At 44.0% G+C, this 23,367-nt stretch overlaps 1 long non-coding RNA gene across 1 annotated transcript; it reads right to left on the reverse strand.

The window, feature by feature from the left end:
• Positions 1 to 20,978: 20,978 nt before the first annotated feature.
• On the reverse strand, positions 20,979 to 21,493 carry LOC141125878 (uncharacterized). The gene is made up of 2 exons (XR_012241401.1): positions 21,273 to 21,493; positions 20,979 to 21,124 (listed from the first exon to the last, which is right to left on the reverse strand). It is a non-coding gene; the product is annotated as an uncharacterized lncRNA (long non-coding RNA).
• Positions 21,494 to 23,367: the final 1,874 nt, after the last annotated feature.

Genomic DNA, 23,367 nt, shown 5'->3' on the forward strand with positions numbered 1-23,367 from the left:
TACAGGTGTTCTATCCCAGCTTAGTGCAGCTACAGGCCATTAGTATGTCTGGAAGGCCAAGAAGGAGAGGCAGACAGTCACAAGCCAATAAGAGAGGGCAAGCAGGCTCTGTGTCTAGTGCTGGTCGTGGAGACGGTGCATCCTCATCAGCACGTGGCCATGGGACACGCTTGGCCTTTTTTTCGGCAGCTGGCCATGTTGAGCCGCAACATGCGGAAGACTTGGTCGAGTGGATGACCAAGCCGTCCTCATCCTCCTCATCCTCTCTCACCCATGCCCAGGGTGCTTTGTCTGGCAAAGCAGCGGCCTCTTCCCTCAGCTCAATGTCATCAGTGACTCCTTCCCTAGCTCCACCATGTCCTCATGAGGATTCCCTCGAACTGTTTGACCACAGTGTTGGGTACATGCTCCAGGAGGATGCCCAGCGTTTGGAAGGCTCTGATGACGATACTGAGCTCGATGAAGGCAGTAACATGAGCGCGGACAGAGGGGGTGCCCAAGAAGGACAGCAATCTGGCAGTCATGCTCCCCCTGCTGCAGCATACTGCCAGGTTTGCTCCAGTGATGAGGAGGGAGGGGATGATGAGGTCACTGACTCAACGTGGGTGCCTGATAGGAGAGAGGAGGAGGAGGAGGAGGAGGAGGAGGAGGAGGAGGCGGCAGCACATCACCAACGAGGCAGGATGCCCTCCAGGGGCCAGCCTAAGGGCAGCACATTGACTGCATCACACCCCAAAGCTCCACATGTGCAGGGCGCTGCAGTCTCTGCGCGTTATTCAAAAAGTTCTTTGGTGTGGGCCTTTTTTGAGACGAGTGCATCAGATCGCACCGCTGCTATTTGCAACATATGTCTCAAGCGTATCTCGCGTGGCCAAAATATCTCCCGCTTGGGTACCACATGCTTGACCAGACATATGTTGACCTGCCATGCAGTTCGTTGGCAAGCGTATCTAAAAGACCCACACCAAAGAACAAAGAGGATCTCTCCTTGCTCCTCATCAGCTGAGATTTCCAACCCCACTAGACCTTCAGTCCTCTCTGAGACCTGCAGTGAGAGGAATGAAGGTGTAGAATTAGGTGTGTCACAGCCAAGTACTTGTGGGCAATCTGCTTTTGGTACACCGACGTCAGATTGTACCAGGCAAATTTCCCTGCCCCAGCTGCTGCACCACCGAAAGAAGTTTGCTCCCAGCCATCCACATGCCCAGCGGTTGAATGCTAGCTTGGCAAAATTGCTAGCACTTCAACTGCTGCCTTTTCAGTTGGTAGACTCTGCCCCCTTCCGTGAGTTTGTGGAATGTGCGGTTCCTCAGTGGCAGGTACCCAAACGCCACTTTTTCTCACGGAAGGCGATTCCGGCTCTCTACCGGCATGTGGAAGGCAATGTCCATGCCTCGCTGGACAGGGCGGTCAGCGGTAAGGTGCATATTACCGCTGACTCATGGTCCAGCAGGCATGGACAGGGACGTTACCTAAGTTTCACGGCGCATTGGGTGACTCTGCTGGCAGCTGGGAAGGATGCAGGACAAGGTGCAGTAGTGTTGGAGGTTGTTCCGCCACCACGCCTCCAAAATGCTGATTGTGACACACCTCTCTCCTCCACCCCCTCCTCTTCTTCTTCCTCCATGGCCTCTTCCTCGGAACCAGCGGTGCTCCGTAGGCGTTCAAGGGGCTACGCAAGTACGCAGGCCAAAAGATGCCATGCGGTGCTTGAGCTGGTGTGCTTGGGGGACAGGAGCCACACTGGGGCAGAGGTTCTGTCAGCTCTGCAGGGGCAGGTTCAGAGGTGGTTGACGCCACGCCAACTTAAGGCAGGAATGGTGGTTTGCGACAATGGCACCAACCTCCTCTCTGCCCTCCGACAGGGACAAATGACCCATGTGCCCTGTTTGGCTCACGTCCTTAACTTGGTGGTGCAGCGGTTCTTGGGCAGGTACCCGGGCTTACAGGATGTCCTGAGGCAGGCCAGGAAAGTCTGTGTGCATTTCCGCCGGTCATATAATGCCAGTGCTCGGCTGACGGACCTCCAAAAGGAGTTTAACCTGCCCAAGAACCGCCTAATCTGTGACATGCCCACCAGGTGGAACTCAACGTTGGCCATGCTGCAGCGGCTGCACACGCAGCAGAGGGCCATCAATGAGTACCTGTGCGACTATGGCACCAGGACAGGGTCAGGGGAGCTTGGTTTTTTTTCCCCACGCCAGTGGGCCATGATCAGGGATGCATGCACTGTCCTGTCACCATTCGAGGAGGCCACGAGGATGGTGAGCAGTGACAGTGCATGCATCAGTGACACTGTCCCCCTTGTCCACCTGTTGGAGCACACGCTGCGTGGAATAATGGACAGGGCACTTGAGGCAGAACAGAGGCAGGAAGAGGAGGACTTCCTTAGCTCTCAAGGCCCCCTTTATCCAGACAGTGTTCCTGCGTGCCCGCCGATCACACAGGAAGAGGACGAGGAGGAAGAGGAGGAGGAGGAAGATTGTGTCAGTATGGAGGTGGAGCCTGGCACTCAGCATCAGCAGCAGTCTTTAAGGGATCAGTCCCAAGAAACACATGGACTTGTACGTGGCTGGGAGGAGGTGGCTGCGGACCATGTCGTTCTTAGTGACCCAGAGGACTCCGGACCGAATGCCTCAGCAAACCTACGCTGCATGGCCTCCCTGATCCTGCAAAGCCTGCGTAAGGATCCTCGTATTCGTGGTATCAAGGAGAAGGACCAATACTGGCTGGCAACCCTCCTTGATCCACGTTACAAGGGTAAGGTTGCGGACCTTATCTTGCCATCGCAGAGGGAGCAGAGGATGAAACATCTTCGGGAGGCCTTGCAGAAAGGTCTGTGCAACGCGTTCCCAGAGACTGGGAGGTTACAAACTCCTGTTTCTGGACAACGTGTTGCTGAGGCTTCGGTCAGTCAAAGAAGGAGCGGTGGAGAAGGTGGCCGTCTGACCGATGCGTTCAGACAATTTTTTGGTCCGCAGCCCCAAGGTATGATCGGTTCCAGCAACCATCGCCAGCGTCTGTTTTACATGGTGCAGGAATACCTAGGGGCAAGATCAGACTTGGACACCTTTCCCACCGAAAATCCTCTGGGTTACTGGGTCTTGAGGATGGATCACTGGCCAGAGCTTGCACAGTATGCAATTGAGCTACTGGCCTGTCCTGCATCCAGCGTTCTTTCGGAACGCACATTCAGTGTTGCTGGAGGCGTGGTAACCGATCACAGGGTGCGTCTGTCCACCGACTCGGTCGATCGGCTGACCTTCATAAAAATGAATGAGTCTTGGATCACCACCAGCTACCAAGCACCTGATGCTGATGTAACCGAATAATTTTTTTTGAAATCTCAGATCCCTTCAAAGACTGCCTATGCTGATGCTGAGTGACTATCCCTGAGTAATTATCCTCTTCCTCCTCAATCATCACGCTGATAGCTTGTAAGAACATTTTTGGTTCTGGGCGCCACCACCAGTGCCTAAGGCACAATTTTTCAGCCCCTGTTTAACAGGGGCGTGTAATTACAATTTTTGATGTAATACTTTGCAGCAGGGCTCGTTCCTGCATTCCAACTAGAGTGTCTGTGAGGGGTTGCAGTGTTGTGGCACCAGCACCAGTGCCTAGGGCCCAATTTTTCTGCCCCTGTCTAACAGGGGCGTGTAATTACAATTTTTGATGCAATACTTTGCAGCAGGGCTCGTTCCTGCGTTCCAACTAGAGTGTCTGTGAGGGGTTGCAGTGTTGTGGCACCAGCACCAGTGCCTAAGGCCCAATTTTTCTGCCCCTGTCTAACAGGGGCGTGTAATTACAATTTTTGATGCAATACTTTGCAGCAGGGCTCGTTCCTGCGTTCCAACTAGAGTGTCTGTGAGGGGTTGCAGTGTTGTGGCACCAGCACCAGTGCCTAAGGCCCAATTTTTCTGCCCCTGTCTAACAGGGGCGTGTAATTACAATTTTTGAAGCAATAATTTGCAGCAGGGCTCGTTCCTGCGTTCCAACTAGAGTGTCTGTGAGGGGTTGCAGTGTTGTGGCACCAGCACCAGTGCCTAAGGCCTAATTTTTCAGCTCCTGTTCAACAGGGGCATGTAATTACAATTCTTGATCTAATATTTCACAGCAGGGCCCTGTGAGGGCTTACAGTGTTGTGGCCACAGCAACACCTAAGGCCCAAATTTCTGCTGAGTATATAGGGCAGGACCCTACTTTCAAACATCTAACTTACAAACGACTCCTACTTGCAAACGGAAGGAGACAACAGGAAGTGAGATGAAATCTACCCCTAGGAAGGGAATTTCTCTCCTGTAAGAGTTAATATGGGAAAACAATTTCTCCTTTCCACTGATGCTTTCCAATCCTTGTTCCACAAAAAAACCCAAATTTTCAAAAAACATTTTTCATTGGGACAAAAAAGTGAGGTGAAATCTTCTGAAGAGGAGGAAAGACAGCAAAACAAATGTCACAGGGGTGATAACCCTTCCCTATGTTTTCCAAAAAGCTTAGAAAAGATTTTTTGGCTGGAGCTAAACACGTTAAAAATGTTCAAAATTACAAACAGATTCTACTTAACAACAAACCTACAGTCCCTGTCTTGTTTGCACCGCCTGTATACTTCTGTTCAGAGTATATAGGGCCTGGTGGCCCCACACCTTTCCTTATTTTAATTTGGGTGCGGGGTTCCCCTTAATATCCATACAAGACCCAAAGGGCCTGGTAATGGACTGGGGGGTACCCATGCCGTTTGTCTCACTGATTTTCATCCATATTGCCATGACCCGACATGACATTAAACCCGCAAGCAGTTTTAAATGAGATTTTTTCCTTTAAAAATGACATTTGGTGCAGGGACTGTTCTAAACATGGGAAACACGCGTCACTTTACAGGCATACTATAGACACCCCCCAGGTACGATATTTAAAGGAATATTTCACTTTTTTTTTTTTTACTTTAAGCATCATTAAAATCACTGCTCCCGAAAAAACGGCCGTTTTTAAAAGTTTTTTTTGCATTGATACATGTCCCCTGGGGTAGGACCCGGGTCCCCAAACCCTTTTTAGGACAATACAATGCAAATTAGCCTTTAAAATGAGCACTTTTGATTTCGAACGTTCGAGTCCCATAGACGTCAATGGGGTTCTAACGTTCGTGCGAACTTTCGGTCCGTTCGCGGGTTCTGGTGCGAACCGAACCGGGGGGTGTTCGGCTCATCCCTACTAGGGGCTATTACCGCATGAGCTGTTTGCTGAAATTGCTTTAAACTATAAGAAAAGCTGTTGAGAGTTTTCCTCTCTTTCTGGGGTCTGAAGCAATACCCATGGAAGAAAGGAAAACCCTTGAAAGATTGTCTTTTTAGTGTTAGGCTAGTACCACTTTTAAGTGTAGTACATTTTAAGTGTTAGGTTAGTAAAGGTATCATTGCATACTGCATTACTCTCATATTTTGTAATCTTATATATATATATATATATATATATATATATATATATATATATATATATACACACTCATTTCTTTTTTTTTTCAGTGGTATGATTTAGTGGTGAAAATTATGAGTGCCCCCCCCCCCAGTTTTGACTGTGGTGTCTTATTTACTCCGCCCCCCCCATTATATTGTTCCTTGAGTCGCCACTGGAGGTTGGTTGCTTGGCATGGGCAGATTTCAGAGAATGCTGTGCACTGGACTTGGCTTTGTCATTGGATGAGGTGGAGTTGCAGGGCAATGATTTCATACACTCCACCTCGTCCATTTAAAGACCACTTTGCATCATCAAAAAAATGAAAAGCAATTTCTGAATGTTGCCATTCCGAGGAACCTACCTCCTGTGTTCAGTAAGCAGGATGCAGCTGCTCAGTGTGGGACCCAGGAACAAGTGGAGATTATTCGAAGAGCGGTGTCTACTTCAGTGATTTCCAGCTTCCAGGGGCATCGGCCAGGTATAATATATACATAGGGATTTATTTACTAAAAAAAGAGAGTGCAAAAACAGATTTTTTGGGGGGTTTGTTATGAAAGCTTAATTGAATAGACCGTACTGCCAAAAATGTGAATCAAGATTGATAGACAGTTTACTAAAAGTGCAAAGAATAAATGCATAAAGAACACCAGAAAATACAACTAATGTCCAATGTATCGATGTATCAATAAGTCCAATTCAAATGATAGTTGTTTAACCACTTGCTGGCTGCCCTATAGCAGTAAAAAGAAAAAAAAGTATGCTGTGTGCAGGCTCACCTACAGTATATATATACATAATCAGGGCTTTTTTTTCTCTGAAAATAGGTGCAGGAACTCAACCACGACCCCCCAAAACCAACCTTCCCCCCACACACACAACCTCCAAACCGCATTAAATAGTGGGTGTGGTCAAATTTTACTAACCGTGTAAGGGTCTTAAAGGAGCATTAAATACCCGGAGTGCATTAATTACAGAGTGCAGAGTTTGGGGGGAAGGGGATGTTACACACAGAGTGCAGAGTTCCAGGGTGTGCTACGTGCAGAGTTTGCAGTTGTGCTATGTACACAGTGCATAGTTCAGGAGTGTGCTGCATACAGTGTGCAGAGTTCAGGGGTGTACTACACACAGTGCAAAGTTCATGGGTGGGTGCACTGTACACAGAGTGCAGAGTTCAGCCTTCTTCCGCAGCTGCTTACCTCTGCATCCCCCATCTCCACATCTCACTTTCACCCCTCTGCATGCAACTCCCCTTCCACTGCCCCCATCTTTTCCCTCCCTCCTTAAAAGATCCACCATTTTTCACATGTCTTACTTGTGTTGCTGTATTAAACTGAAGCACCCCATTGGCTCTTGTACCTCTCCACACACTATAGGTGGGTCCTCTCTCATTTGTAGGGAAATGATCCAGTGGGGGAGTTGAGATCTGCTCTGCATCTGCATCTTTCTCATCCATTCAGGACATCAGATCTGTGGGAGCCATTGAGAGACAAGTTGTCCCTTGTAAGCCCAGAAGCCAGACTTCAATGTTTACAAGTAATAGTGGTGGAACTGAGTTCCACCAAGTTCCAGCTGAAAAAAAGCCCTGTACATAATCCTGCACTTCCAGGTAGCAGGTGCGAGTGTGCACCGCCAGCGGCTTGCTCCTGCTGTGATTATTCACAGTGGGAGCCAAATGACGTAGACCGTGGACCTGATGTCTGCCAACACCCACTGGTCACTCTGTACACGGCAGAACGGTAGTCTGCCTATGTAAACAATTCAGATAACCATTCTGTCAGTAGAGAAGACATGGATCCTTTGTCTCTGCAAAGCAGGGGCATGGATCCATGAATTCCCTTAGTACAAGTGCCAGTGTCATTAGTACAGTGACAGTGCATATTTTTTTCACTGTATTAGTGTCACTGCTTTCCAAAAAGTGTCAGTTAGTGTCTGATCGTCCGCCACAATATTTAACATATTTATCTGTTACTAATGGCACAGAATCTGTTTCCCTACTTTTTGTTTTTTAACCACTTCCTATCCAGCCTATAGCAGATTGACGGCCAGGTGGTGGTTCTGTTATCCTGACTGGGCATCATATGATGTCCAGCAGGATAACAGTCTGACACACACCGCATCTCCGATCGTAGTAAGGAGCCTCTGACGGAGGCTTCTTACCACGTGATCAGCTGTGACCAATCACAGCTGATCATCGCATGAACCAGGAAGTGCCTGCCGGTAAATGGCATTCCTCGGTTCGCGCTGACAGGGAGAGATGATCTGCGGCTCTCCCTGTCAGAGGGGGGTCTGTGCTGATAATCAGCACATTGATTATCAGCACAGCCCCCATCAGATGTGCCCATCAGCTGCCAATCAGTGCCCATCAGCTGCTAGTCAGTGCCCCATCAATAAAGTCTGTCAGTGCCCACCACAGTGCCAATCAGTGCCCAGCAGTAACACCTGTCAGTACCTCATCATCAGTGCTGCCCATCAGTGCCATCTATTAGTGTCCATCAGTGCCACCTGTCAGTGCCAATCAGTGATGCCCATCAGTGCCAATCAGTGCCCTCTATGAGTGCCCATCAGTGCCGCTGGTCAGTGCCCATTAGTGCTGCCTGTCAGTGCCCATCAGTGCCACCTGTCTGTGCCGCCTATCAGTGCCCATCAGTGCTGCATATCAGTGCCACCTATCGGTGCCCGTCAGTGCTGCATATCAGTGCCGCCTATCAGTGCCCATCAATTCTACATATCAGCGCCTCCTCATCAGTGCCCATCAGTGCCAACTCATCAGTGCCCATCAATGCCACCTCATCAGTGCCTATCAGTGCTGCCTCATCAGTGCCGGTCAGAGAGGCTCTAATAGACTTAAAAAAAGGCTTCAATAGGCTTCAATATTCACTATTTTCACACTAAATCTCCTCCCCACCAATCAGGAAGCGGGTTGGGGTTTTCCAATTGGCCAAAACATCAGGCAATCCTATTGGAAGCCTAGCACCTAGGAGGAGGTGAGAAGAGATGCATGGCAAAAGCCACCATGGTAAAGATGAAGACACCAGAACCGCTGCCCGCCACGTAGATTGGGCCCGCCGTGCTGGAGCAGAGGACACCAGAGCCGCAGCTCGCCACCTGCCCCCTATATAGGGTAAGTGCCAGACTGACCGGCAGACAATGGATGAGGGAGGGGGGGTAGTGCCACCGCTGACCTCCTGGGGGGTGGTTGTTTTTTGGCCCCCCCCTCAAAAAAAAACACCAGCCGCCACTGCCTCTTGTATTAAATTAAATCTGTTATGCTTGCTTTTGCCACATGCGAGGGCTCTACAATTGTTTTTTGTATGTAGGCTCTTTGTTAAGTTGAAAAATTACAAAAATAAAATCTGATTTAAAAAAAAAAAATCGATTTTTGATCTCTTTGCAATTGCAACAATAGGGAGATTCCAGGAACAGGTGGTAGGCGAGGTAGGTATAAACAGTGTTCTTTTGTAGGGTGTTTATATTTTATAAAAAGACAATAATGTTACTTTAACACATGGGTGATTTCAGTACAAGTATTCTTAAGGCAGGATTGTAACAAAAATTATATCTTTTTGGTTGGTTTGTGCTGTGGTGTCCCCGATCACAAATCACTGTCTTTGACCAACTTTTTCTTACACCAGTCATTCTGCTGCCAGCTAGTTTTCTTAAATGACTATAAAATGAAAGGGGACATGACTCTGTTTAAATATATGTTTATTTATAGTAATATAGACACTTGTCTGTATGTAAAATTAAAAAAAGAGGAAGGAGGTTTTTGTACGGCTCTGTATCACTGTGTGAGAGGGAAGCTCCTATCCTGCTGACAGTAATACTCGGCTTCATCTTCTGCCAGAGCTCCATTGATTGTTAGAGTGAAATCTCTGTATGGAGATCCGGATCTACTGCTGGTAAACCTGTCCGGGACTCCAGACTGACGTCTGGTCACCCAATAGAAAAGCAATGTTGGAGGCTGATCTGCTTTCTTCTGGTACCACTGTATACGACTGTCATCATCTGAATCAGTAACATCAGAACTTGATTTACAATGTATGACCACGTTCCCTCCTGGAGACACTGAGATATGTTCCGGAGTCTGAGTCAGCACAATCTCTCCATAAGAGGTTTAGAAGACAAAGAAGAAATATAATTAGTCATGATTAAAGCACGTGATTGTAATATTGGTATAATAATGCCCATTAGTGAAAGACTTTGGAAGCTTTCTGTACCTTGTAAAAGAAGATAAAAGACGCAGAGTAGGTATGTTAGAGCAATCATCTTGATGCTTTTAGATGCTAATGTACAGATCACTGGTTTATAAAACTGTTTATATCACATGAATCCTCCAAGGAGATAACCACAGAGGTTTTCTATGCAAAATAAGAATATATGCAAATTCCACTATAACAGATCATTCCTGACCTTTAAATAGAGTGTTTTGCTATGTAGCTCACACCTTTCATAGTGTCATTGTTGTAGTTTGTACATTTAATTTACCAGATATAAGATATTTTATGAAGTCTAAAGGCCATGGATGATTAATTCAACATTCAGTCAATTTAACCAAATGTTCCCAATTCCATTAGTTCTCATCCATGTCTTTTTTAATGGAATAACATCATCAATGTATAAATACTTCTAAGGCCAAGTAATACTCTGCTTCATTTATCATCATACCTCTATCGATTGTTAGAGTGAAATCTCGGTATGGAGATCTGGTTTTTCTTATTGTTGCCTTGTTGAGTTTCTAGTCCAAATAAATCCTACTTCTGTAGCCTTGGTGTGTCAGAGGGCGAGGCATTGCTGGAAGGATTGTTGTCATCCAGAATCAGTGCCTAGGGGTAAGCACTACTTTTGTATTTATTTTATGTGTGTCTGTTTTGACTAAATATTGTTTTTTTCTTGTTGGGTGATCCCTCCAAACCATTTAGACATGTCCAGACATCACAACTTTATGTGTATGTACAGGCAGTGGTGACAAAATCTCAACTTCAGGATCATAAAAACCCTACATTTCTCAAGCTTCCATGGTTTAGGAGCTAACTACCCCACCAAGCATTTTCAGGCTCCCAGACAGCTAGCTGCTAGAAATGTAGTTCTGATATCATGCAGTCCTGATAGATCCTATAAGACCCTCCAAAGCTATAGGGTTGGTTACAGGTAACTGTCTGAGAGTTCATTGTGCTCGGCAGAGGTAGTCAGTTTCTGAACCATGGACACGGAGAGATAGGTTGTCAGGGGGAAGGGGGAAAGAAGGGTGGGGGGGGGGGGTTACCCTGCAGAGTTTGGGATGTAGGAGGATGAAGCAGATCAAAGTGCTGGTGGTGGAGGTCTTGGTGCCCTCAGCTGATAATAGGATCGGACACTTCCTGGAAGTGTTGGGTACCTGGTAACTTTACATATATATATATATATAACTTGAAGGAAAATAAATAGATGAAAGAAAGAAGGTTTCATTAGGTGCTATTACTTTAACCAGTTCCCATCCGCCCTATAGCTGAACGATGGGCTTACTTTGGGCTTACTTTGCCAGGAAGACGTCTATTGACATCCTCCCATGATCGTGTTGCCCACACGCCTTCTGTGGACTCGGCTGATCACACAGATTGAGGTTAAATGGCCAATGACAGTGGCCCTTTACCACGTGATCAGCTGTCAGCCAATGATAGCTGATCTCTGGATGTAAACATAAGCCAATTATCGTTTTTTCTCTCCTCTGCCTCACAGCGTGAGGAGAGAAGAACAAAGCCAGTAACTGACTTCTGTTACTGGGATATCAATCCCAACAGTGCCCACCAGTGCTGCTAATCAGTGCCCACCAGTGCCACCTATCAGTGCCCATCAGTGCCTCATCATGAATATCCCCTATCAGTGTTGCCTATCAGTGCCATCTCTCAGTGCCCTTCAGTGCCGCCTATCAGTGCCTATCAGTGCCCATCAGTGCAGCCTCATTAGGGCACATCAGTGAAGAAGAAAACTTACCTGTTTGCAAAATTTTAGAACAAATTATGAAAATAAATGTTATTTTTCCAAAATTGTCGGTCTTTTTTTGTTTGTTTAGCAAAAAATAAAAAACCCCAGTGGTGATTACTGTAAATACCACCAAAAGAAGGCTCTATTTGTGTGAAAAAAGTGATAAAAATTTAGTTTGGGTACAGTGTAGCATTACCGTACAATTGTCATTCAAAGTGCCAAAGCGCTGAAAGCTGAAAATTGGCCTGGGCAGGAAAGGGGTAAAAGTGTCCAGTAGGCAAGTGGTTAACTCATCCTAACCAATCAATTTGGATGTGTTCTAGTGGATTGTGCCAGGAGGAATAATTAGATATTGTGTGCAAATCTTTGTACTTTGGAGTGCTTTTACCATTTCTGCTGCCAAACTGAATTTCTCTACTGTGGAAATGTTTATAACTTCTGAAAATAATAAATAAGTGTGCCTGTTAATTATGGATATAAGCTCATTTTGAAATGAACACTAAGTAATTTACCCTTAAGTCCTAAGTTTAGGAAAAAAAGTTTTTTTTTTATTCATTTCCAAACCGACATACATACAGTATATATACCTTTGGAAAGTGGTGGCGTTAACAGGATCATGGCTGAAGCTGCCTAATACCATTCTTTAGTGCCGATAATGTAGTGTCTTGTAAAAGTGATGAGAGCAGCTAATCAGCCACCTGATCATTTTTACAAGCAGCGGAAGGAGCCCCCCCCTCCCTCCCCGTGTACCACCATTTTCGAGGTCCTCTGTACCACCAGGGGCCCCAGGGCCGCTGTGGAAAGTTGCACTGGCTGCCCATAGAGGCAAAGGAGGAACATCCATTCCCTGATTGTCTCTATGGTGTTTGAAACTGGAAAAGACAAGTATTTTGTCACTTTTGGTTTTGCTGTTTATTTACTAGCCATTACTGGCTTTTGTTGATGGGACAAGGTGCTTTGGGGTGGGAAAGCAGAGCCCCTCCCACCCCAAAACACCCCCCCATGTTGAGGGCATGGGACGCTTATTTGTCCCCCCCATTCCTGGCCTGCCAGGCTGCATGCTCGGATAAGGGTCTGGTATGGATTTGGGGAGGGATCTCATGCTGTTTTTTTTTTTTTATTTAGGCTTCTTGGGGTTCCCCTTAAAATCTATACCAGACCTGAATTCCTAGTATGGATTGGGAAAGGCGCCCACACAGTTTTTAAAAAAAATTTTTTCTCACTGGCAATTCTTGAGAAGCCCGCTGACAGCTGATGACTCATCGGTCGTTAAGGACGTGGCGGCCGACTTCCTGGCCAGCTCCTTAGCAACCAGCTATACACAATGTGTTAAAGAGAAAAAGAAATCTCTGACCCATAGGGAACCATGTTAACCACTTGGCGTCCATGCTATAGCCGAATGACGGCCACAGCGCGGACCTGAATTTGCGGGAGGCCGTCATATGAAGTCCTCCCCTTTGCAGGGCGCGCGCGGCGCGCTCTGTGATCACTGAGTCGCTGAGACTCAGGTTATCACAGATCCGAGTAAGGGGCTGATCCTGGCCCCTTACCACGTGATCAACTGTCAGCCAATGACAGCTGATCACATGATGTAAACAAAAGCTTGGTAATCGTAAAAAGAAGCCGATCACCGGCTTATGTGCGAGGGACATCGGTCCCGAAGAGGAAGAGGCAATTCTGCATCATCTGTGCCCACCAGTACCCCTGCAAGTGCCACCTGCCATTGCCACCTGCCAGTGCCCACAGTGCCCACCAGTGCCACCTATCAATGCCCACAAGTGCCACCTATCAATGCTCACCAGTGGTGCCAATCAGTGCCACCTAGCAGTGCTGCCTATCAGTGTAACTAACCAGTGCCGATCAGTGCCCTTTATTGCCACCCATCATTGTCCATAACTGCCACCCATCAGTGCCCATCACTGCCACCTATCGGTGCCCATCAGTGCCGCCTCATCAGCGTACATCAATTAAGGAGAAAAATTACCTGTTTGCAAAATTTTATAACAAAATATAAAAAATATAACATTTTTTTTTTTTTTAAATTTGGTCTTTTTAACATTTTTTAACAAAAAATAAAAACCGCAGAGGTGATCAAATACCACTAAAAGAAAGCTCTATTTGTGGGAAAAAAATGATACAAATTTCATTTGGGTACAGTGTTGTATGACCGCGCAATTGTCATTCAAAGTGCATCAGTGCTGAAAGCTGAAAATTGGTCTGGACAGGAGGGGGTTTAAGTGCCCAGTAAGCAAGTGGTTAAATGGACTGTAGTGCATTTATGCAAAACGCACTAAAAAACGCAAAGGTGTGTACCTAGGGTAAAGCAATATTATTACAAGAAACAATATCTTGTTGGTTGGTTTGTGTTGAAATGTCCAAACACCATTTAGTGTCTATGATCAGCTTCTCTTTACACCGGTCACTCTGCTGACTATGAAATGACTTGAAAAACAGAAATGATTCTCTTTTATATTTTTTTTTTACTTATGATCATACTGAAATCAAACCTTGTCTGTATAAGTTCTAAAATAGAGGAAGGAGGTTTTTTTACGGCTCTGTATCACTGTGTGAGAGGGAGCTCCATACCCTGCTGACAGTAATACTCGGTTTCATCTTCTGCCAGAGCTCCATTGATTGTTAGAGTGAAATCTCTGTATGGAGATCCGGATCTACTGCTGGTAAACCTGTCCGGGACTCCAGACTCACGGCTGGTCACCCAATAGAAAAGCAATGTTGGAGGTTGATCTGCTTTCTTCTGGTACCAATGTATAGCACTGTCATCATCTGAATCAGTAACATCAGAACTTGATTTACAATGTATGACCACATTATCTCCTGGAGACACTGAGATATATTCCGGAGTCTGAGTCAGCACAATCTCTCCATAAGAGGCTTGGAAGACAAAGAAGTAATTTTATATTAGTCACAAATATAACAAACAAATTACTATACAAATGTTTAGACCACAATAATGACATCTTGTGACAATGACATAAGAGAAGAGAAGAAATGTAATTAATCATTATAATAAACGTGTAAAACATGATTTTAATATTGTTAGAATAATGCTCATTGGTCAATGCCTATAAAAGTTTTCTGTACCTTGTAAAAGATAAAAGACGCAGAGTAGGTATGTCAGAACAATCATCTTGATGATTTTAGATGGTAATATACAGATCAGTGATCACTGGTTTATAAAACTATATATATATATTTTTATATATATATATATATATATATATATATATATATATATATATATATATCACATGAATCCTACAGGGAGATAACCCCAAGGGTTTTCTATGCAAAATAAGAATATATGCAAATTCCACTATAACAGATTCTTCCTGGCCCTTAAATAGTGCATTTCACTATGTAGCTCACACCTTTCAGAGTGTCATTGTTGTGGTTTGTGCATCTGATTCACCAGATATAAGATATTTTGTAAGTCTGAAGTCCAAGCATGAATAATTCAACATTCAGTCAATCAAAGGGGTTGCAAACGTTCAATTAAAAAAAAACAAAAAAACAAACATGCCTATGCCTATGGCTCCCGCTGCTATCAGTCTGTCCAATGAAGAGAGTGACAGCGGCTGGAGCACATTATTAGATCAGATCGGGATCAGGTAAGAAAAAACGGGGGGGAGCTGCAGCACAGAATGTTTTTTACCTTAATGCATAGAATACATTAAGGTGAAAAACCTTAAGGCTTTACAATCACTTTAAACCAAATTTTACAATTTTCATTTAGTTCTCATCACTGCATTCTGTAATGGAATGACCATCCAGAAACTATGTATAAACACCTCTAAGGCCAAATCATATAAAATCATGAATGAGGTTTTCTTAGATGATAACGGTTTAGTAAAGTTATTATTGATTTGTACCCCTTCCACCCAAGCAATGTACTTATCTGTCCCTCTTCTTCCAAAACCTTCATAGTGCGGCCCATCTGGAGGCATACACCCTCATCTTCTGAACTCTCAGATTGTATTGTATTGCATGTCAGTGGAGCATCAGTAGAATGGTGGCAAGGTGGGTCATGCATGTAGATGCCGTGGTGACAAGGTGGGTAATGCTTGCCAGAGAACAGTGAAGTCTGCACCTCAGGTCGGGGTTGTGAATGTGTGGATAGTAGTGTAGAACACAGAAGGCAAAGCTTGTAGCAGAATGCCACATTACTCACCAAGCTCAGATGAAGATGCAGACTCCTTTATCTCATTTCCCACAATACCCTGGGTTTCCCACAATTGCTGAGATTCCCACAATCCCCTGGGCTCCTGCTTCCTTCTCTCAGCAACTCATGATGAGGAAGAGGTAGGAAGGCTTCTGATCTACAGCCAGATGTATGGATCCTACTATTAGTCCTGGTATGTGGGCAGCTTGACTGGAGCACAATAGAACACATCTTCGCAGCTGAAATCGAGACTCATCAGACCAAGCAACGTTTTTCCAATCTTCTATTGTCCAATTTTGGTGAGCCTGTGTGAATTGTAGCCTCAGTTTTCTGTTCTTAGCTGACAGGAGTGGCATCTGGTGTGGTCTTCTGCTGCTGTAGCTCACCTGCTTCAAGGTTCGATGTGTTGTGCATTCCAAGATTTTATTCTGCCTACCTTGGTTGTAACGAGGGGTTATTTGAGTTGCTGTTGCCTTTCTATCATCTCCAACCAGTCTGCCCATTTTCCTCTGACCCTTGACATCAACAAGGCATTTTCCTCCACACAATTTCGCTCACTGGATATTTTCTTTTTTTTTCGGACCACTCTCTGTAAACCTCAGAGATAATTGTGCGTGAAGATCCCAGTAGATCAGCAGTTTTTGAAATACTCACACCAGCCGTTTGGCACCAACAACCACTCAAAGTCACTTAAATCCCCATTCTTCCCCATTCTGATGTGCTGTTTGAACTTCAGCAAGTCGTCTTCATCACATCCATATTTCCTAAATGCATTGAGTTGCTGCCATGTGATTGGATGATTAGCAATTTGTGTTGCCAAGCAATTGAACAGGTGTACCTAATAAAGTAACTGGTGAGTGTATATAAACAGTCCTATCATAGTATACTATTACATGAAAGAAATGAGGTCAGCGCTCAATGGGTTAATGGGATGGATGAGTAAAAAGTCAATGGAACCAGGAATTGATAAAACGGAACAAGGTTTATTATCTTCAAAACGAATTCAAAGTTTTCAATAAAATTGTAATAAGGATTGTAAGTAAAAAGAGCCTACAGTACCGCTGTTGGTCAGCGGGGCAGTGAGGAGCTGATGACATCTGACGGTGCCAGTGGTGAAGCATGGGGGGAGCCAATGGCCATGCTGTGCTAGATGGAATCCAGGGAAGGATGCCACTGGTCAGGTGAGGAACGAGTCAGCTGGCTAGGCACGCAGGGCCAGAAGCCAGGAGAGTGAAGCTGTGGACAAAACAGGCTTGTACAGATGATGAACGGTGCCTACCGGGATGATGGCAGAGGAGAAGACCCAGAGACCAGCGTGGAACGCAGGCTTGTCTGTTGCCATGACTATGCGTTCCGCGCGCATGCACTTTGCACTGGGTCCAGCTAAACAGCTAAAGTACTTAATTGGTTAACTTCTATGACTACATCCACGGTTTAGCGCTTACATTACTTTTTCTTCTGCTTTATTACATGAAAGGTAAATCTGCTTCCATATGTCTCATACCTTTATACCAAGGGTGCTCAACTCATTGCCCGCAGGCCACATGTGGCCTGTGGAGCCGTCTGATGAAGCCCACAACCTCATGCTCTGGGATGGCAAGCACAGATTGCAATCAACAGGTTGTCAACCCACCATCTAAGAGCATCAGAGTGCATGGAGCAGATGCTGGCAGCCGAGAAAGAAAGTGGACATGAAGGGAGCAGAGCCGCATAAGCAGATGTCTCCTCTGTAGCGCCTACTCCTGTCCCAGGTGAAGTGATACCAAGTGCACTTCTCCTGGGACCTTTCTAGCAGCCTAGTGATCCCAGCAGCTGGAAGAAGAAAAGATGGTCAGTGTATTAAACATCACAAGCACTGCACATTTGCAATGAGCATATTAGCACTTATAAAAAAGGGCCCGTCATCATTATACACTGGCACTTTGAAGTGGAATATTGTTGTTATGGCTTCTTCATCAGCGGGCGGTCCGCTTTCAGATAAAAGTGGTCTAAGCGGCGGATTGGCCGCAATCACTTATATTGGGGGGCGGGAGAACGCTCCCCTGTCCCCCCACGCTCCGGTGTGATCGCATTCTCTCCCCTCTGTGATATAGAGCTGAGTGAGGGGAAGATGACCCCCACCCGGCTCAATGCCATTGCAGGGTGGAAGCGACATCAAAACGTCACTTCCGCCCATAGCTCTTAAAGGAACATTTTTTATTTTTTCAAATGTCTTTTTTTTTATTGCATTTTTTGTGTAAATATGGAATCTGAGGTCTTTTTGACCCCAGATCTCATATTTAAGAGGTCTTGTCATGATTTTTTTTCTATTACAGGGTAATAGAAAAAAAAAATAAAAACATTTTACCGCGCCCCATCCCGCCGAACTTACGTGCAGAAGCAAACGCATACGTGAGTATCGCCCACATAGGAAAACGGTATTCAAAGCACACATGTGAGGTATCACCACGATCTTTAGAGCGAGAGCAATAATTCTAGTCCTGGACCTCCTCTGTAACTCAAAACATGCAACCTGTAGAATTTTTTAAACATCGCATATGGAGATTTTTAAGAATAAAAATTTCTCGCCATTCCACGAGCAAGCGCAATTTTTTTACATGTTGGGTATCAATTTACTCAGCCTAACATCATCTTTCACAATATAAAAAAAAATGTGCTAACTTTACTGTTGTCTTATTTTTTAATTCAAAAAAGTGTATTTTTTCCCCCCAAAAAATGCGCTTGCAACACCGCTGCGCAAATACAAGTTTGAAAAATAGGCCCGGTCTTAAAGTGGTTAAGCTGCTCTTCACACTGATCCATGGGTGCATCACAGTGTACCTGCCGCTTTCCTGAACTGAGCCATAGACTTCTATTATATCCTGTGGGTTTTGTGCACACCACACCTGCAAGATATAATAGAAGTCTATGGCAAAGCGCAGCAAACCCCGCAGGTGCACTGCTCTCGCGATGTGGATAAACGGCTGTGTATCAGTGACAAAGGTTCAGGATAGTAAGGGCTCATTTACATTTGCAGTTTGGAGAGTGGGCTGTTAAAAAGTTGAGGGATTTAGTTCTACATTATTTTAAAGTGTAAACCTTATGAACCCCGCATAAAAAATGTAAAGACCTCTCTGACCCCATGTATATATAAACACATTCATCAGAGACATCTACTTGCAAAAATGGCAACTGCATTACACTTGTTACATATCACCATGCAAGCCTGAAGGAGAGCTCGGGGCCATTCTAGGGCCATCCTTAACTCTAAACATGGCCACTGTAGGTTTCTTTTGCTACTTAGACCTTAAGGGCCTGTTCCCACCAAAATGCGTTGCAGGAAAGGCGTGTGCATGTGCACTACCCTTGAGATGCCAATGATTTGGTATTGGAACCCAAAATACATCTCACAAATGCAGCACATTTGTGGCCACCAAACCTTATGGTACCACAGAGCTATGCGCTTTGGTGCAATGCAATCTCAAAAAGTAGTGCTTGCACTACTTTTTCTACCTCTAGTTCATTTTGCTGGCAATTAAATTGAAACCGGGTTACATAGGAATTTGCAGGAACGCACAGAAATGCATGTGTTTCAGTTTAAACCTGCCCTCAAAGGAAAAATTCTAATACCACTTTTAACACCCAAAATTTATTTTTAAAATGTTTTAAATTGTAATTTTAGGGCAGTGCATAAAACAAGTAACTTAAAGGAATTGTAAAGTTAGAAGGTTTTTTATATTAATTTAGTCTATGCATTAAGATAAAAACCCTTTGTAGCAGCCTCCCCAGTACGCCTCTAATTACCTACCTGAGCCCCATCTCTCTCCAACGATATCCACGAATGTCTAAGCCATCTGGAACACTCCTCCTGGTTGGCTGAGACACAGCAGCGGTGCCATTGGCTGCTGCGGCTGTCAATCAAAGTCAGTCAGCCAATCAGGAGAAAGAGGGGGCAGTGCCAGGTTGGGACTCTGTGTTTGAATGGACACACGGAGCGCTGACTCTGGTGCCCCCATAGGAAGCTGCTGGCTGTGGGGGCACTCAATAGGAGGGAGGGGCCAGGAGAGCTGAAGAGGGACTGGAGAAGAGGAGGATCCGGGCTGCTCTGTGCAAACCGAACAGCACAGAGGAGGTAAATATAACATGTTTGTTATTTTTTTTAAAAAAACAAGCCTTCACAATCACTTTAATTTCCATTATTATAGGTCGTTTGGGGTTTTATGGCAGTATTTTTTTTTATCTGCAGCACTTAATAAGTATTAGCATACAAATTAGTGAGAGAAAAAAGTATAACATATTTAATACCCATAAAATATTTGTGATTTCTAGTGCTCTATGAAATTATTAAAGTAGTAAGCACAAATTAAAAGTCATTTCATTTTTTTTTCTTATATTTCTGTTTTTTGTCTTCTTTTTGATTTTCTTTGTTAAAGAAAGAGGTTGTAAACTTAAAAAAAAAAACATGTAAGACAAAGGCATGAAATTGATTACACCACAGGTAGGTGATGAAAGTATGACTTAAAGTATACCTATTGGCCAAGCTGACCAAAGATGTTAAATGCAGATTTCCAAAGATGAGTACTTTTCTGTGCATACTCTAAAGCAGTGGTTTTCAACCTCAGTCCTTAAGTACGCCCAACAGGCCATATTTGCAGATTTTCCTTTGTCTTGCACAGGTGCTTTAAATCAGTCAATGGCTTGGTTTTTTGGACAGCAATTTTATCTAAGAGAAATTTCCAAAACATGGCCTGTTGGGGGTACTTGAGGACTGAGGTTGAGAACCACTGCTCTAAAGCACTCAGTTACTCATATAACAGCTTTGTATTCAGGAATTGGTGGTAAGTTCTATCCTCTTCCACCTTCACTGTCTTGTTTTTGGTCATTGAGATCAACCATCATACTGAGTAACCAACAACAAAAGCTACTGAAGGTTGGATGAGGTGGGACCATCCCAGCCGTAATTTCAGCAGTGCAAAAAGTAAAATGCCTTTCAATTCTGTGACACAGATCAATAGCAAAGTATGAACATTGAAAAGAGAATGCAACAAATTATCAAAAATTAGATTTCAGCTGTCTGGTATTGCATAACACATTATGCGTATGTGCTCATTTTTTTAAACTGAGCACATACGCATGGTACTAATACAATCATGTCTTGTCTATGTAGATTCAGATACACTAATTATATAAAAGAGGAAGGAGGTTTTTGTACGGCTCTGTATCACTGTGTGAGAGGGTAGCTCTTGCTCTGCATACAGTAATACTCGGCTTCATCTTCTGCCAGAGCTCCACTGATTGTAAGAGTAAAATAATCATACGGAGATCCGGATCTACTGCCACTGAACCTCTCCGGGACTCCAGACTGGCGTTTGGTTGCCCAATAGATGAGACGTTTTGGGGGCTGATCTGCTTTTTTTTGGAACCAACGTATTAGACTGTCACCATCCGAGGCAGCAACATCAGAACTTGATTTACAGTTTATCTGAACTTTCTCTCCTGGAGACACTGAGATATATTTTGGAGTCTGTGTCATCACAATCTCTCCATAAGAAGCTTGGGAGACAAAGAAGAAATATAATTAGTTGTAATTAAGACATATAGAAATAATATGTGATTCTAATATTGTTACAAAATGGTAAGGAATGGTTAAATAAAGAAAGAATTTTAAAGCAATTATCCAGTGATCATATATTTTCTGTACCTTTTGTATAAAGATAAAGGACACAGAGCAGATATGGCAGAGGGACCATCTTGATGTGTCAGGACTGTCACACACACAGATCATTGCTTTCCAGAATACAGAGTTTATATCATATGAAGTCTAAAGGGAAATAAGTTCCTGTATGTAAAATAGGAAGTATGCAAATTGTACTGACACAGATTCCTCTCCTCAGACCTTTTATTAGAATTTTGCACAATGTATCTCCAATATTATAAAAAGGGTGTTTTTTGTAGTGTGTACATTTCATGAAGATTGTGCTTTCACACTGAACAATAGTGATGTTTAAGTACACCCCAGTCTCTGGTGAACCAGCTGAAATACAGTGCCTTGAAAAAAAGTATTCGTACCCCTTGAAATTTTCCACATTTTTTCACGTTACAACTGTAAATGTATTTTATTGGGATTTTATGTGATAGACCAACACAAAGTGGTATGTAATTGTGAAGTGGAAGGAAAATTATACAGTTATCTTTTTATTTTTTACAAATAAATATGTGAAAAATGTGACGTGCATTTGTATTCAGCCCCCTTTACTCTGATACCCCTAACTAAATTCTAGTGGAACAAATTGCCATCTGAAGTCATCCAATTAGTAGACATGTGCACACTGAAATATTTTGTTTCGGAATTTCGTTTTCGTCCGAAAAATACATTTATTTAGTTACTCCCGAAATGTGTTTTAATTTATTTTGTTTCGTTAAAAAAAATGCATTTGTCCAAAAATCCAATATAATTAAGGTTGAATCTGTCATTGAATGCTTATGGTGTCTGTCGAATGTTCTAAGAAGATTCGACAGAGCAGCTAAACTGTACGACGCCTCAATCGTACATTTCCTGTTGAATGTTCCGCCTACAAGCTATAGTAGAATTCTAATGTTGTATGACGCTAGTAATAATTATATTTATTAATTATTACTACTAGTCAACCAACATTTGAATTCTTCTATAGCCTATGGGCGGAGCATTTGACCATAAATGTCCGCTCGCGGCGACTGCTTCGTCGAATCTTTATGTCAAATCTTTTCTCTCTATGTCGAATAATCTTGGACTAACAGAATTAGGTTAGGCACATTCAACCTTTTTTGCCTCTATAATGTCAAATCTTTTCTCTCTGTGTAGAATAATCTTGGACTAATAGAGCTAAGGTTAGGCACATTCGACCACAGGTTCGATAGACACAGATCGCTATTGTCAGCGTCATGTCGAATCTCCTATCTATATTGAAGTGTGGTTGCAACGAAAATGAAAATAAAGCATTTGTTTATGTCGGATCTTTCGGTTTTTGGATTCTCCAAGTCCGTTATCGTTTGCTAAAACAATAACGAAAATACCTGAAATTCGGACGAAAATGCATTCGGACGTAAACAAATGCACATGTCTACTAATTAGTGTCCACCTGTGTGTAATTTAATCTCAGTATAAATACAACTGTTCTGTCAAGCCCTCAGAGGTTTGTTAGAGAAACCTTAGTGAACAAACAGCATCATGAAGGCCAAGGAACACACCAGGTCAGAGATAAATTTGTGGAGAGGTTTAAAGCAGGGTTAGGTTAAAAAAAAGTATCCCAAGCTTTGAACATCTCATGGAGCACTGTTCGATCCATCATACAAAAATGGAAAGAGTATGTCACTACAACTACACACCTACCAAGACATGGCTGTCCATCTAAACTGACAAGCCGGGCAAAGAGAGCATTAATCAGCGAAGTAGCCAAGAGGCCCATGGTAACTCTGGAGGAGCTACAGAGATCCACAGCTCAGGTGGGAGAATCTGTCCACAGGACAACTATTAGTCGTGCACTCCACAAATCTGGCCTTTATGGAAGAGTGGCAAGAAGGAAGCCATTGTTGAAAGAAAGCCATAAAAGTCCCATTTGCATTGTGCGAGAAGCCATGTTGGGGACACAGCAAACATGTGGAAGAAAGTGCTCTGGTCAGATGGGACCAAAACTTAACTTTTTTTTTTTCTTCACACTGATCCGTGGGTGCATCACAGTGTACCTCCGTGCTTTCCTGACATAAACTGAGCCATAGACTTTTGCATCATGAATTAGTCTTGCCCACTTCAAATTAAC

This window comes from Aquarana catesbeiana, linkage group LG01 (assembly GCF_042186555.1).
Source record: "Aquarana catesbeiana isolate 2022-GZ linkage group LG01, ASM4218655v1, whole genome shotgun sequence".
NCBI lineage: Eukaryota > Metazoa > Chordata > Amphibia > Anura > Ranidae > Aquarana > Aquarana catesbeiana.